The sequence below is a fragment of the Pseudophryne corroboree genome, chromosome 1 (genome assembly GCF_028390025.1).
Source record: "Pseudophryne corroboree isolate aPseCor3 chromosome 1, aPseCor3.hap2, whole genome shotgun sequence".
In the NCBI taxonomy this organism is placed as follows: Eukaryota; Metazoa; Chordata; class Amphibia; order Anura; family Myobatrachidae; genus Pseudophryne; species Pseudophryne corroboree.
Window position 1 is genome coordinate 807,170,470 of NC_086444.1, and position 15,872 is coordinate 807,186,341.

Consider the following 15,872-nt stretch of genomic DNA (forward strand, 5'->3'; position numbering starts at 1 on the left):
CCAAGTAGGCAGACAGAGCATACTGTACACTAGATCATCTGCAATCACAGGCTAAGTGGCAAAGTAATTTTCGTATATGCAAATTATTTTGCATCTTATTCATTATGTCTATAAAAAGGACCACATGTCCTCAAACAAAACAGGCCCCACGGGTGCTTCAGCCCACCGGGAATCTTCCCTGTAAACCCTATGGCCAATCCGCCTCTGATTTGCTACTGTATGTAAGGTGGCAGATTTTTCCTATGAATAAATTAGAACTTTAAGGTGGGTAGCCCTAATTGCCCAAAAACGTACAAAGGTCCGTGAAAAGCCGTTTTTTTCACGGCAGCTATCGTGGAAAAAATGGGTACTCATTGGGGATGTGGTCTTATCTGGGCTAACAAGATAATCCCGGCCTAGTCAACTAGCCATGGTAAATTACCTTGGCTAAATGAATGCCACCCAATAACTGTTCAGAATGTATGTAAAAAGTATTTACCACTAATTTAGTAACAAAATAAACAAAAATTCAGTAGACAGTTCTGTGAGAAGACAGCACGGGGTGGTGTTCCTATGAGGATCCAGCATTCACCCACTGATGTAGCTTGAGAGAGGGTGAGAGGAGTAGGAGCAGCACAGCAGCGTACAGCAGTGTCTACAGTGGATATCAGCACAGAACTTGGAGCTCTGTGAGCTAAATTTCCTCTGAATGATACAGTACTTACCAGATAACTAAATGTAATCTTAGTGCATAAATATACGTTATGGTAAGAACTTACCGTTGATAACTGTATTTCTTCTAAGTCCACAGGTTCCACAGGATAACAATGGGATATGATGGAGCGACAGCGGATTGGCACGAAACGATCACAAGCTTTCAGGCCTCCCAGGATGCAACGGGCCGTCCATATATCCTCAGGCAAATCAGTTGGATTCCAAAGCATCTAGGCAGGAGCATCATGTAGAGCCCTAATCAGGCGAGAAGAACACACATGCACACCCTTCCGTACAAGAAGGAAGAGGTTAGTGAGTAGCAAGATCCTCAAATCAGGTGCGTCAGGGTGGGATCCCTGTGCAACCTGTGGACTTAGGAGAAATACCGTTATTAACGGTAAGTTCTTACCATAACGTATATTTCTCTGGCAGGGTCCACAGGTTATACGCAGGATAACAATGAGATTTTCCAAAGCAATTTTAGTGGTGGGGACGCTCCTGATTGGACGGGAGAACCTTTCGCCCGAATTCAGCGTCATGAGAGGCAAAAGTATCCAAGCATAATGTCTAATGAATGGGTTAATGGAAGACTATGTGGCTGCCTTACATGTCTGTTCTGCTGAAGCACCATGTTGTGCTGTCTATGAAGGACCTACCTTACGAGTAGAGTGAACAGAGACATTAGCCGGAACAAGGAGATTCGCTTGACAGTATGCTTCCAAAAATAAGATTTTACTCACCGGTAAATCTATTTCTCGTAGTCCGTAGTGGATGCTGGGAACTCCGTAAGGACCATGGGGAATAGCGGCTCCGCAGGAGACTGGGCACAACTAAAGAAAGCTTTAGGACTACCTGGTGTGCACTGGCTCCTCCCTCTATGACCCTCCTCCAGACCTCAGTTAGGATACTGTGCCCGGAAGAGCTGACACAATAAGGAAAGGATTTGGAATCCCGGGTAAGACTCATACCAGCCACACCAATCACACCGTATAACTCGTGATAGTATACCCAGTTAACAGTATGAAATACAACTGAGCCTCTCAATAGATGGCTCAACAATAACCCTTTAGATAAACAATAACTATATACAAGTATTGCAGACAATCCGCACTTGGGACGGGCGCCCAGCATCCACTACGGACTACGAGAAATAGATTTACAGGTGAGTAAAATCTTATTTTCTCTAACGTCCTAAGTGGATGCTGGGAACTCCGTAAGGACCATGGGGATTATACCAAAGCTCCCAAACGGGCGGGAGAGTGCGGATGACTCTGCAGCACCGAATGAGCGAACTCTAGGTCCTCCTCAGCCAGGGTATCAAACTTGTAGAATTTAGCAAATGTGCTTGACCCCGACCAAGTAGCTGCTCGGCAAAGTTTTAAAGCCGAGACCCCTCGGGCAGCCGCCCAAGAAGAGCCCACCTTCCTCGTGGAATGGGCTTTACAGATTTAGGATGCGGCAGTCCAGCCGCAGAATGTGCAAGTTGAATCGTGCTACAGATCCAGCGAGCAATAGTCTGCTTTGAAGCAGGCGCACCCAACTTGTTGGGTGCATGCAGGATAAATAGCGAGTCAGTCTTTCTGACTCCAGCTGTCCCGGAAACATAGATTTTTAGGGCCCGGACTACGTCCAGCAACTTGGAATCCTCCAAGTCACGAGTAGCCGCAGGCACCACAATAGGCTGGTTCAAATGAAACCTGAAACCACCATTGGGAGAAATTGGGAACGAGTCCTCAATTCCGCCCTATCCTTATGAAAAATCAGATAAGGGCATTTGCATGACAAAGCCGCCAATTCTGATACACGCCTGGCCGACGCCAAGGCCAACAGCATGACCACTGTCCACATGAGGTATTTTAGCTCCACGGATTTTAGTGGTTCAAACCAATGCGACTTCAGGAAATCCAACACCACGTTGAGATCCCACGGTGCCACTGGAGGCACAAACGGGGGCTGAATATGCAGCCCTCCCTTAACAAAAGTCTGAACTTCAGGCAATGAAGCCAGTTCTTTTTGGAAGAAAATGGACAGAGCCAAAAACTGGACCTTACTGGAACCCATTTTAGGCCCATAGTCACTCCTGAAGTGCAGAAATCGACCCAGTTGAAATTCCTCCGTTGGGGCCTTCCTGGCCTCACACTAAGCAACATATTTTCGCCATATGCGGTGATAATATTTTGCGGTCACATCTTTCCTAGCCTTAATCAGCGTAGGAATGACTTTATCCGGAATGCCCTTTTCCTTTAGGATCCGGTGTTCAACCGCCATGCCGTCAAACGCAGTGGCGGTTGAACAGACAGGGCCCCTGCTGCAGCAGGTCCTGTCTGAGCGGCAGAGGCCATGGGTCCTCTGAGATAATTTCTTGAAGTTCTGGGTACCAAGATCTTCTTGGCCAATCCGGAACCACGAGTATAGTTCTTACTCCTCTCCTTCTTATTATTCTCAGTACCTTGGGTATGAGAGGCAGAGGAAGGAACACATACACCGACTGGTACACCCACGGTGTTACCAGAGCGTCCACAGCTATCGCCTGAGGGTCCCTTGACCTGGCGCAATAACATCCTAGCTTTTTGTTGAGGCGGGACGCCATCATGTCCACCTGTGGCCCTTCCCAATGGTGTACAATCATTTGAAAGACTTCTGGATGAAGTCCCCACTCTCCCGGGTGGAGGTCATGTCTGCTGAGAAAGTCTGCTTCCCAGTTGTCCACTCCGGGAATGAACACTGCTGACAGTGCTAACACATGATTTTCCGCCCATCGGAGAATCCTTGTGGCTTCTGCCATTGCCATCCTGCTTTTTGTGCCGCCCTGTCGGTTTACATGGGCGACCGCCGTGATGTTGTCTGACTAGATCAGCACCGTCTGGTTTTGAAGCAGGGGTCTTGCCTGACTTAGGGCATTGCAAATGGCCCTTAGTTCCAGAATATTTATGTGTAGGGAAGTCTCCTGACTTGACCATTGTCCTTGGAAGTTTCTTCCCTGTGTGACTGCCCCCCAACCTCGAAGGCTGGCATCCGTGGTCACCAGGACCCAGTCCTGTATGCCGAATCTGCGGCCCTCTGGAAGATGAGCACTCTGCAGCCATCACAACAGCGACACCCTGGCCCTTGGAGACAGGGTTATCAGCCGATGCATCTGAAGATGCGATCCGGACCACTTGTCCAACAGATCCCACTGAAAGATCCTCGCATGGAACCCTCCGAATGGAATTGCTTCGTAAGAAGCCACCATCTTTCCCAGGACTCGCGTGCAATGGTGCACCGACACCTGTTTTTGTTTTTAGGAGGTCTCTGACTAGAGATGACAACTCCTTGGCCTTCTCCTCCGGGAGAAACACTTTTTTCTGTTCTGTGTCGAGAACCATCCCCAGGAACAGTAGACGCGTTGTAGGAACCAGCTGCGATTTCGGAATGTTCAGGATCCAGCCGTGCTGTTGTAGCACTGCCCCAGCTAGTGCTACTCCGATCAACAACTGTTCCCTGGACCTCGCCTTTATAAGGAGATCGTCCAAGTACGGGATAATTATAACTCCCTTCCTTCGAAGGAGTATCATCATCTCTGCCATTACCTTGGTAAATACCCTCGGTGCCGTGGACAGACCGAACGGCAACGTCTGGAATTGGTAATGACAGTCCTGTACCACAAATCTGAGGTACTCCTGGTGAGGGGGGTAAATGGGGACATGCAGGTAAGCATTCTTGATGTCCAGTGATACCATGTAATCCCCTTCGTCCAGGCTTGCAATAACCGCCCTGAGCGATTCCATTTTGAACTTGAACCTTCGTATATAAGTGTTCAAGGATTTCAAATTTAAAATGGGTCTCACCGAACCGTCCGGTTTCGGTACCACAAACATTGTGGAATAGTAACCCCGTCCCTGTTGAAGGAGGGGTACCTTGACTATCACCTGCTGCGAATACAGCTTGTGAATTGCCTCCAGCACTGCCTCCCTGTCTGAGGGAGCTGTCGGCAAGGCAGATTTGAGGAAACGGCGAGGGGGAGACGTCTCGAATTCCAGCTTGTACCCCTGAGATACTACCTGTAGAATCCAGGGATCCACCCGTGAGCGAGCCCACTGGTCGCTGAAATTCTTGAGACGGGCCCCCACCGTACCTGGCTCCGCCTGTGGAGCCCCAGCGTCATGCGGTGGACTTAGAGGAAGCGGGGGAGGACTTTTGTTCCTGGGAACTGGCTGTATCTGCCGCTTTTTCCCTCTACCTCTGCCTCTGGGCAGAAAGGACGTGCCTTTAACCCGCTTGTCTTTCTGGGGCCGAAAGGACTGTACCTGATAATACGGTGCTTTCTTTGGCTGTGAGGGAACATGGAGCAAAATGTTGATTTCCCAGCTGTAGCTGTGGAAACGAGGTCCGAGAGACCATCCCCAAACAACTCCTCACCCTTGTAAGGCAAACTTCCATGTGCCTTTTAGAATCAGCATCACCTGTCCACTGCCGAGTTCCTGGCAGAAATGGACATTGCGTTTATTTTAGATGCCAGTCGGCAATTATCCCTCTGTGCATCTCTCATGTATAAAACTGCGTCTTTAATATGCTCTATGGTTAGCAATATAGTGTCCCTGTCTAAGGTACAGAGAATCTGACCACGCAGCTGCAGCACTGCACATTCATGCTGAAGCAATAGCTGGTCTCAGTATAATGCCTGAGTGTGTATATACAGACTTCAGGATAGCCTCCTGCATTCTATCTGCAGGCTCCTTTAGGGCGGCCGTATCCTGAGACGGTAGTGCCACCTTCTTTGACAGACGTGTGAGCGCTTTATCCACCCTAGGGGATGTCTCCCAACGTGACCTATCCTCTGGCGGGAAAGGGTACGCCATTAGTATCCTTTTAGAAATTACCAGTTTCTTATCGGGGGAAACTCACGCTTCTTCACACATTTAGTTCATCAGATGGGGGAAAAACCACTGGAAGCTTTTTTCTCCCCAAACATAATACCCTTTTTTGTGGTACCTGGGATGATATCAGAAATGTGCAACACATTTTTCATTGCCGTAATCATGTAACGGGTGGCTCTATTGGAATGTACAGTAGTCTCATAGTCGTCGACACTGGAGTCAGTATCCGTGTCGACAGCTGTGTCTGCCATCTGAGGTAGTGGGCGTTTTAGGGCCCCTGATGGCTTTTGAGACGCCTGGGCAGGCACGGGCTGAGAAGCCGGCTGTCCCACATCTGCTATGTCGTCAAACCTTTTATGTAAGGAGTTGACACTGTCACGTAATTCCTTCCACATGTCCATCCACTCAGGTGTCGACCCCGCAGGGGGTGACATCACATTTATCGGCATCTGCTCCGCCTCCACATAAGCCTCCTCATCAAACATGTCGACACAGCCGTACCGACACACCGCACACACACAGGGAATGCTCTGACTGAGGACAGGACCCCACAAAGTCCTTTGGGGAGACAGAGAGAGAGTATACCAGCACACACCAGAGCGCTATATAATGCAGGGATTCACACTACCCACAGTGATTTTTCCCTTATAGCTGCTATAATACACAGATTTGCGCCTAAATTTAGTGCCCCCCCTCTCTTTTTAACCCTTTGAGCCTGAAAACTACAGGGGAGAGCCTGGGGAGCTGTCTTCCAGCTGCACTGTGAAGAAAAAATGGCGCCAGTGTGCTGAGGGAGATAGCCCCGCCCCTTTTTCGGCAGACTTCTCCCGCTCTTATAATCATAATGTGGCAGGGGTATTTTACACATATATAGCTTATTAAGCTATATTATGTGTGATTTGCCACTCTTAAGGTACTGTAATTGCTGCCCAGGGCGCCCCCCCCCCAGCGCCCTGCACCCATCAGTGGGGGTCATTCCGAGTTGTTCGCTCGCAAGCTGCTTTTAGCAGCTTTGCACACGCTAAGCCGCCGCCTACTGGGAGTGAATCTTAGCTTATCAAAATTGCGAACGAAAGATTCGCAATATTGCGATAAGACATCTCTGTGCAGTTTCTGAGTAACTCGAGACTTACTCGGCATCTGCGATCAGTTCAGTGCTTGTCGTTCCTGGTTTGACGTCACAAACACACCCAGCGTTCGCCCAGACACTCCTCCATTTCTCCAGCCACTCCCGCGTTTTTCCCAGAAACGGTAGCGTTTTTTCACACACACCCATAAAACGGCCAGTTTCCGCCCAGGAACACCCACTTCCTGTCAATCACATTACGATCACCAGAACGAGGAAAAAACCGTGAGTAAAATTCCTAACTGCATAGCAAATTTACTTGGCTCAGTCGCAGTGCGGACATTGCGCATGCGCACTAAGCGGAAAATCGCGGCGATGCGAAGAAATTTACCGAGCGAACAACTCGGAATGACCCCCAGTGACCAGAGTATGTGGTGTGCACAGGGAGCAATGGCGCACAGCTGCAGTGCTGTGCGCTACCTTAATGAAGACCGGAGTCTTCTGCCGCCGATTTCCTGGACGTTCTTCTTGCTTCTGGCTCTGCAAGGGGGACGGCGGCGCGGCTCCGGGACCGGACGACCGAGGCTGGGCCTGTGTTCGATCCCTCTGGAGCTAATGGTGTCCAGTAGCCTAAGAAGCCCAAGCTAGCTGCAAGCAGGTAGGTCCGCTTCTCTCCCCTAAGTCCCTCGTAGCAGTGAGTCTGTTGCCAGCAGATCTCACTGAAAATAAAAAACCTAAAATATACTTTCTTTTCTAGGAGCTCAGGAGAGCCCCTAGTGTGCATCCAGCTCGGCCGGGCACAAAATTCTAACTGAGGTCTGGAGGAGGGTCATAGAGGGAGGAGCCAGTGCACACCAGGTAGTCCTAAAGCTTTCTTTAGTTGTGCCCAGTCTCCTGCGGAGCCGCTATTCCCCATGGTCCTTACAGAGTTCCCAGCATCCACTTAGGACGTTGGAGAAATAGTAATTCGAAGCCCTCTAGCCAGCGTCTACTTAGTAGCAGGCCATCCTCTCTTGTGAATTCCATAGAAAATGAAGAGAGAATCTGTCTTTCTGATGGCACTTGTGCGATCCGCTTAGATCCTTAATGCTCGGACTACGTCCCGCGACGCATCTCCCGCAGAAAATCACGATACCTGAAAAACCGTGTCATTTTCTTCATTAAGGTGGAATTTAGACACCACCTTAGGAAGATACCCAGACCTAGTTCTGTGAACTGCTTTATCTGGATAAAATAAGAATTTACTCACCGGTAATTCTATTTCTCGTAGTCTGTAGTGGATGCTGGGTACTCCGTAAGGACCATGGGGTATAGACGGGCTCCGCAGGAGACTGGGCACTCTTAAAAGAAAGATTAGGTACTATATCTGGTGTGCACTGGCTCCTCCCTCTATGCCCCTCCTCCAGACCTCAGTTAGGGAAACTGTGCCCGGAAGAGCTGACATTACTAGGAAAGGATTTGGAATCCAGGGTAAGACTCATACCAGCCACACCAATCACACCGTACAACTCGTGATAACTATACCCAGTTAACAGTATGAACAATAACTGAGCCTCTCTCAACAGATGGCTCATACAATAACCCTTTAGTTAAGCAATAACTATATACATGTATTGCAGAGAGTCCGCACTTGGGACGGGCTCCCAGCATCCACTACGGACTACGAGAAATAGAATTACCGGTGAGTAAATTCTTATTTTCTCTGACGTCCTAGTGGATGCTGGGTACTCCGTAAGGACCATGGGGATTATACCAAAGCTCCCAAACGGGCGGGAGAGTGCGGATGACTCTGCAGCACCGAATGAGCAAACTCAAGGTCCTCCTCAGCCAGGGTATCAAACTTGTAGAATTTTGCAAAAGTGTTTGAACCCGACCAAGTAGCAGCTCGGCAAAGTTTTAAAGCCGAGACCCCTCGGGCAGCCGCCCAAGAAGAGCCCACCTTCCTCGTGGAATGGGCTTTTACTGATTTAGGATGCGGCAGTCCAGCCGCAGAATGTGCAAGCTGAATCGTGCTTCAGATCCAGCGAGCAATAGTCTGCTTTGAAGCAGGAGCACCCAGCTTGTTGGGTGCATGCAGGATAAATAGCGAGTCAGTTTTTCTGACTCTAGCCGTCCTGGAAACATAAAGTTTCAGGGCCCGGACTACGTCCAGCAACTTGGAATCCTCCAAGTCCCTAGTAGCCGCAGGCACCACAATAGGTAGGTTCAAATGAAACGATGATACCACCTTAGGGAGAAATTGGGGACGAGTCCTCCATTCTGCCCTTTCCATATGGAAGATCAGATATGGGCTTTTACATGACAAAGCCGCCAACTCTGACACACGCCTAGTCCAAGCCAAGGCCAAAAGCATGACCACTTTCCACGTGAGATATTTTAGCTCCACGGTCTTAAGTGGCTCAAACCAGTGGGATTTTAGGAATCCAACACACGTTAAGATCCCAAGGTGCCACTGGAGGCACAAAAGGGGCTGAATATGCAGCACCCCTATAACAACGTCCGAACTTCAGGCAGTGAAGCCAGTTCTTTTTGAGAGAAAAAGGAATAGGGCCGAAATCTTGGCCTTTATGGATCCTAATTTTAGGCCCATAGTCACTCCTGACTGTAGGAAGTGCAGGAATCGACCCCCCTGGAATTCCTCTGTAGGGCCTTCCCGGCCACACACCAAGCAACCTATTTTCGCCATATACAGTGAAAAAGTCTTGCTGTCACGTCTTTCCTAGCCTTTATCAGCGTAGGAATAACTGCATCCGGAATGCCCTTTTCCGCTAGGATCCGGCGTTCAACCGCCATGCCGTCCAACGCAGCCGCGGTAAGTCTTGGATCAGACAGGGTCCCTGTTGCAACATGTCCTGACTGAGAGGCAGAGGCCATGGGTCCTCTGAGAGCATTTCTTGCAGTTCCGGGTACCGAGTCCTTCTTGGCCAATCCGGAGCAAAGAATATTGTTCACACTCCTCCGTTTATTACAATTCTCAGCCCTTGGGTCTGAGAGGAAGAGGAGGGAATATATAGACCGACTGGAACACCCACGGTGTTACTAGTGCGACCACAGCTATCGCCTGAGAGTCCCTTGACCCAGCGTAAAACCTTTTTTATCTTTTTATTGAGGTGGGACGCTATGTAGTCCACCTGAGGCAGTTTCCATCAATTTGCAAAACTGCGTGAAGACTTCCTGATGAAGTCACCACTTTCCCGGGTGGAGGTCGTGTCCACTCCCGGAATGAACACTGCTGACAGTGCGCTTACTTGATTCTCCGCCCAGCGAAGAATTCTGGTGGCTTCTACCCTCGCCACCCTGCTCCTTGTGCCGCCCTGGCGGTTTACATGAGCCCCTGCGGTCTGACTGGATCAGAACCGGTTGGTCGCGAAGCAGGAACTCCGCTTGACTTAGGGCGTTGTATATGGCCCTTAGTTCCAGGATATTGATGTGAAGGCAAGTCTGTTGGCTTGACCACAAACCTTGGAATTTTCTTCCCTGTGTAACTGCCCCCCACCCTCGGAGGCTTGCATCCGTGGTCACCAGGACCCAGTCCTGAATGCCGAATCTGCGGCCCTCGAGAAGGTGAGCACTCTGCAGCCACCACAGGAGAGACACCCTGGCCCTGGGGGATAGGGTGATTAACCGATGCATCTGATTCCTGACCAGTGTCATGAGCTCCTGAGCTCTCTCTATCGGGAGATAAACCCTCTTCTGGTCTGTGTCTAGGATCATGCCTAGGCGAGGCAGATGAGCTGTAGGAACCAACTGCGACTTCGGAATATATAGAATCCAGTCGTGTTGCCGTTTCACTTCCAGAGAAGGTGATACGCTGTCCAGCAACTGCTCTCTTGATCTCGCTTTTATGAGGAGATCATCCAAGTATGTGATAATAGTGACACCTTGCTTCCGCAGGAGTACCATCATATCCGCCATTACCTTGGTGAAATTGGTAATGACAATCCCGTACCGCAATTCTGAGATACGCCTGATGAGGTGGATAAATGGGGACACGAAGGTATGCATCCCTTATGTCCCGATTCATTTCAGGCTTGCAATGACCGCTCTTAGCAATTTCATCTTGAACCTGAACCTTTTCAGGTATATGTTCAGGGATTTTAATTCAATATGGGTCTAACCGAACCGTCTGGTTTCGGGATTATAACATGGTCGAATAATAACACCCTCTTGTTGAAGGAGGGGACCCTTGACCACCACCTGTTGAAGATACAATTTACGAATTGCAGTTAACACTGGCTCCCTCTCTTGGGGGGAAGCCCGCCGGGTCCTCGGTGAGGGGGCATCTTCTCACAGTCCAGCCTGTATCCCTGCGATACAATTTCTATTGCCCAGGGATCTAACAGGGAGTGAACCCACTTGTGGCTGAACTTACGAAGGCGTGTCCCCACCGGGCTTAGCTCCGCCTGTGGAGCCCCAGCGACATGCGGTGGATTTTTGTAGAGGCCGGGGAGGACTTCTGTTCCTGGGGACTAGCTGTGTTGTACAGCTTCTTCTCTGCCCCGGCTCTGACAAGAAAGGACGCACCTCAGACTTTCTTGTTTCTTTATTCGAAAAGCTGCATTTAATAATGTCGTGCTTTCCTAGGCTGTGCAGGAATATAAGGCAAAATATCAGAATTACCAGCTATAGCTGTGGAGACCAGGCCCGAGAACCTTTCTCCACACAATCCTCAGCCTTCCATATGCCTCTTAAGTCGGCATCATCTGTCCAATGTATATTCTACAGGACACGTCAAGCAGAAATCGACATAGCTTTTGTCTCTAGGACCCAGTATACTCATGTCCCTTTGGGCATGCTTTATAATTATATATCTATCACTTAAGACAGCATCTTAAAATATTTATATGCATACTAGGGTCTCAATCTCTGCTGATAAGGTACCTGTCCACGCTGCCACAGCGCTATAAACCCATGCCGACACAATCGCCGGTCTGGGTAGTATACTAGAATGTGCACACTATCTGCAGGATCCCTGAGAATAGCTAGTGCAAACAGGACACCCAAGGGGAAGATTCTCAACACATCCTGGCCCTAGTGGGGAAAGGATCCAGCCTGAGAATTCTCTTGTGGGAAGCTGCCGTCTCTTGTCTGGAGATTCCCGCTCTTTTTCCTCATGAGAGGAGGGAAATTTACCTCAGCATTCTTCCCCTTAACATGTGTACTCTCGTGTCAGGGACAGATGAGTCATCAGTGATTTGCAAATCATCTTTTATTCCAATAATCATATATTGAATATCTTTTAGCCCTCTTGGCTGTAACTTTGCATTATCGTAGTCGACAGTGGAGTTAAACTCCGTGTCGATACTTTGTTATTTTGGATAGTGAGCATAGAGAGACTCTGAAGGACTCTGTGACATAGGGACAGACCAGGGTAGATTTCCTTTCTGTTCCCTAACCTTTTGTGCAATAATTTTACCTCAGCACTTACACATATCCAAACAGGTGTCAGCGTTGTTGACGGAGACACCCTCCCACACACTTATCCGCTCTATCACCTCCTTAGAGGAGCCTTTTACCTCAGACATGTCGACACACGCGTACCGACACACCACACACACAGGGGATGCTCTATTTGAAGACAGTTCCCCCACCAGGCCCTTTGGAGAGACAGAGAGAGAGTATGCCAGCACACACCACAGCGCTATATAATACAGGGATGTACACTATACTGAGTGATTTTTCCCCTATAGCAGCTTATATACACAGTTTTGCGCCTAAATTTATGTGCCCCCCCTCTCTTTTTTACCCTTTGTGTACCAGGATACTGCAGGGGAGAGCCCGGGGAGCTTCCTTCCAGCTGAGCTGTGAAGAGAAAATGGCGCCGGTGTGCTGAGGAAGTAGGCCCGGCCCCCTCAGCGGCGGGCTTCTGTCCTTTTATGTACTTTAATGGCGGGGGTTAATGCACATATACAGTTTATCAGACTGTATTATGTGCTTTTCGCCAAGTAAGGTCATCTAATTGCTGCCCAGGGCGCCCCCCCCAGCGCCCTGCACCCATCAGTGACCGGAGTGTGTGGTGTGCTAAGGGAGCAATGGCGCACAGCTGCAGTGCTGTGCGCTACCTTAATGAAGACCGGAGTCTTCAGCCGCCGATTTTCAACTTCTCTTCGTTCTTCTGGCTCTGCAAGGGGGACGGCGGCGCGGCTCCGGGACCGGACGACCGAGGACTGGGCCTGTGTTCGATCCCTCTAGAGCTAATGGTGTCCAGTAGCCTTAGAAGCCCAAGCTAGCTGCAAGCAGGTAGGTTCGCTTCTCTCCCCTCAGTCCCACGTAGCAGTGAGTCTGTTGCCAGCAGATCTCACTGAAAATAAAAAACCTAACAAATACTTTCTTTTCTAGGAAGCTCAGGAGAGCCCCTAGGGTGCATCCAGCTCTGGCCGGGCACAGATACTTTATGAGGTCTGGAGGAGGGCCATAGAGGGAGGAGCCAGTGCACACCAGATATAGTACCTAATCTTTCTTTTAAGAGTGCCCAGTCTCCTGCGGAGCCCGTCTATACCCCATAGTCCTTACGGAGTACCCAGCATCCACTAGGACGTCAGAGAAAAAAAGAAAAGAAAAAGAGAACAACATGACAGCGCTCCTAAATCTGATACTCTAGCTGACGCCATAGCCAGTAGAAAGAGAACTTTTAGCTGTCAACCATTTGAGATCCACTTTATTAAGTGGTTCAAACGGAGCAACTTGAAGGGCTTTGAGGACTAGACTTAAGTCCCAATGCACTGTAGGAGAAAAAAAGGAGGTTGAAAGCGCAGCATTCCCTGGAAAAAGTACGCACATCCAGTAAATTGGCAATTTTTCTTTTGGAACCATACAGTCAATGCTGATACTTGTACTCTCAAGGAAGCCACCTTCAAACCCTTATCCATTACTGCCTGAACGAAATCTAAGACCCTGGAAACTTGGAAAGATTTCGGGTCCATATTGCTTTCACTGCACCATGAATATAGGCCTGCCGTATTCGGTGATAAATGCGAACTGAGGAGGGTTTCCTTGCTCTGTGCATTGTTTGAATTTACCTGTAGCGAGAATCCTCTTGACTTCAGGATAGAGATTTCAAGAGCTACGCCGTCAACGATAGTCGATCCAGATGCCTGTGATAACAAGGACCCTGCATTAGTAGATCTGGACGTTGAGGGAGCAGAAGTGGAGCATCCATCGACATCCTCCGCAGATCTGTGTACCATTGCCTTCTGGGCCAAGCCGGAGCTATTAGAATCACGGCACCCTTTGCTTCTTTTATCTTCCTCACCACCCTGGTAGCAGGATGATCGGAGGAAATAGATACGCCAGATGGCGTCCACAAAGATCGCTTCGGGAACCTTTGTTCTTGACCCGTACACGGCCACTTTGTTGTTCAGACGGGACGCCATGAGATCTATCTCTGGCAAACCCCACTTGTCTACCAGTGTCTGAAAGACTTCCGGGTGTAGAGCACATTCGCTTGCTTGAATGGCGTGTCAACTGAGAAAATCCGCTTCCCGGTTTAGGACTCCCAAGACGAATACTGCGGACAATGCTGGAAGATGGAGTGTTTCCCAATTTAGTATGTGACTTACCTCCTTCATTGCTGTTTGGCTGCGCATTCCTCCCTGATGGTTGAGGTACGCCCCCGCCATTAAATTGTCCGAGCGGATCTGAACTGGTCTTCCTTGAAGAGTGTCCTTTGCCTGAAACAGTGACAAGTATATGGCCCGAAGTTCTAACAGATTTATTGGCAGGCAACTTTCTTCTATGGTCCATTGTCCCTGGAACCATAATCTTCCAGACACTGCTCCCCAGCCCTGAAGACTGGCATCTGTTGTCAGGATCTCCCATCTGATATCCAAAAGGTTCTCCCTTTGTCTAGATGGGATGACTGTAGCCACCAGGCTGATGACTTTCTTACCTTGTGTGAAAGTACAATAGTCTGTTTCTTTATTGTCTGATGTATTCCATCCATCTGGCTAGAATCAGACGCCACCGAGGTCTTGAGTGGAATTGTGCCTTCTCCACCATGTCGAATATTGACACCATCAAACCCATCAGTCGCATAGCTGCGTGGATTGATATCGTTTGACTGTGTAACAACTCCTGAGTACTTGACTGTACCTTGGATATCTTGTTCCGAGGTAATCCATTTTCTGCGGACCTGAATTCAGTAGAGCCCCACAGTGAGTTATCCGTTGTGACGGAACCAGAGATGACTTTTTCCAATGTATGAACCACCAGTTGCAATGCAGACAAGTCATTGTCTGTTGGAGATGGCCCAGAAGCCTTTCCTGTGCCAGGATAAAACAGGTGGTCGAGATATGGCAATTTTCTTATCCCCTTCTTGCGGAGATAAGCTACCATAATCATCATAATTTTGGTAAATACTCTGGAGGCTGTGACTAACCCAAAGGGTAAGGTCTGGAACTGAAAATGTTGCTGGAGGATGGTGAACCTTGAGATAACGCTGATGGAACAGTGCTATAGGAACCTGTAGGTAAGCATCCTGACTATCCAGGGATACCATGTAATTCCCTGGCTCCATGCCAAAACTATGGAGCGCAACGTCTCCATGTGAACCGTCGTACCCAAACTTATCTGTTTAGGATTTTGAGATTGGGGTGAAAGGATCCCTCTGAACCCAAACCCGGTTGGAGTAAAAACCCCTGTCCCTATTGTGCAGGGGTTACTGGAATGACTATTCCTGACAAAAGCAATTTCTGAACTGCTTCTTGCAAACCCCTGTCCTTCGCCTCTACCCGAGACAGACTGGAACAGAAAAACCTTTGAGGAGGATGCTTCTTAAAGAGAAATATAACCTAGAGATACTCCTTCTTGCACCCAGGTATCTGTTTGTAGACTTTTACCAGATCTGTGCATACTGAAGAAGTTGGCCCCCTACCTGGGATCCCCCAGAAGGAGGCCCGCACCATCATGCTGGTGGCTTATCTTCTGGTTTGGAAGCTGGCCCTCTTTTTGCCTTTGCTTCTTTGCCTACCAAACTTATTGTATTGGGGCTGTTACGTTTATGACCGATAAGGCCGAAAACCGGACCCCTATGTTGGGGTTATATGTGGAAGGAAACTTGACCTTCTTGGATTCTGATTTTTACTCCAGAATATCTGCTAACTCCTTACCAAACAGAAACTTCCAGCCAAAGGGAAAGTTTCCAGAATCTTCTTTGATTCTGAATCAGCTTTTCATGTATGTAAGCAAACCTGCTCTGCGAGCAACTATTGTTAATGCTGATGCCCTAGAACATTAGTGTCCATATGAGCTATATGGGA

At 48.9% G+C, this 15,872-nt stretch overlaps 1 protein-coding gene across 2 annotated transcripts in view; it reads right to left on the reverse strand.

The window, feature by feature from the left end:
• Positions 1-15,872, reverse strand: part of LOC134910775 (cytochrome P450 2U1) — a 182,208-nt gene that overhangs the window by 31,569 nt on the left and 134,767 nt on the right. The window lies entirely within an intron of this gene.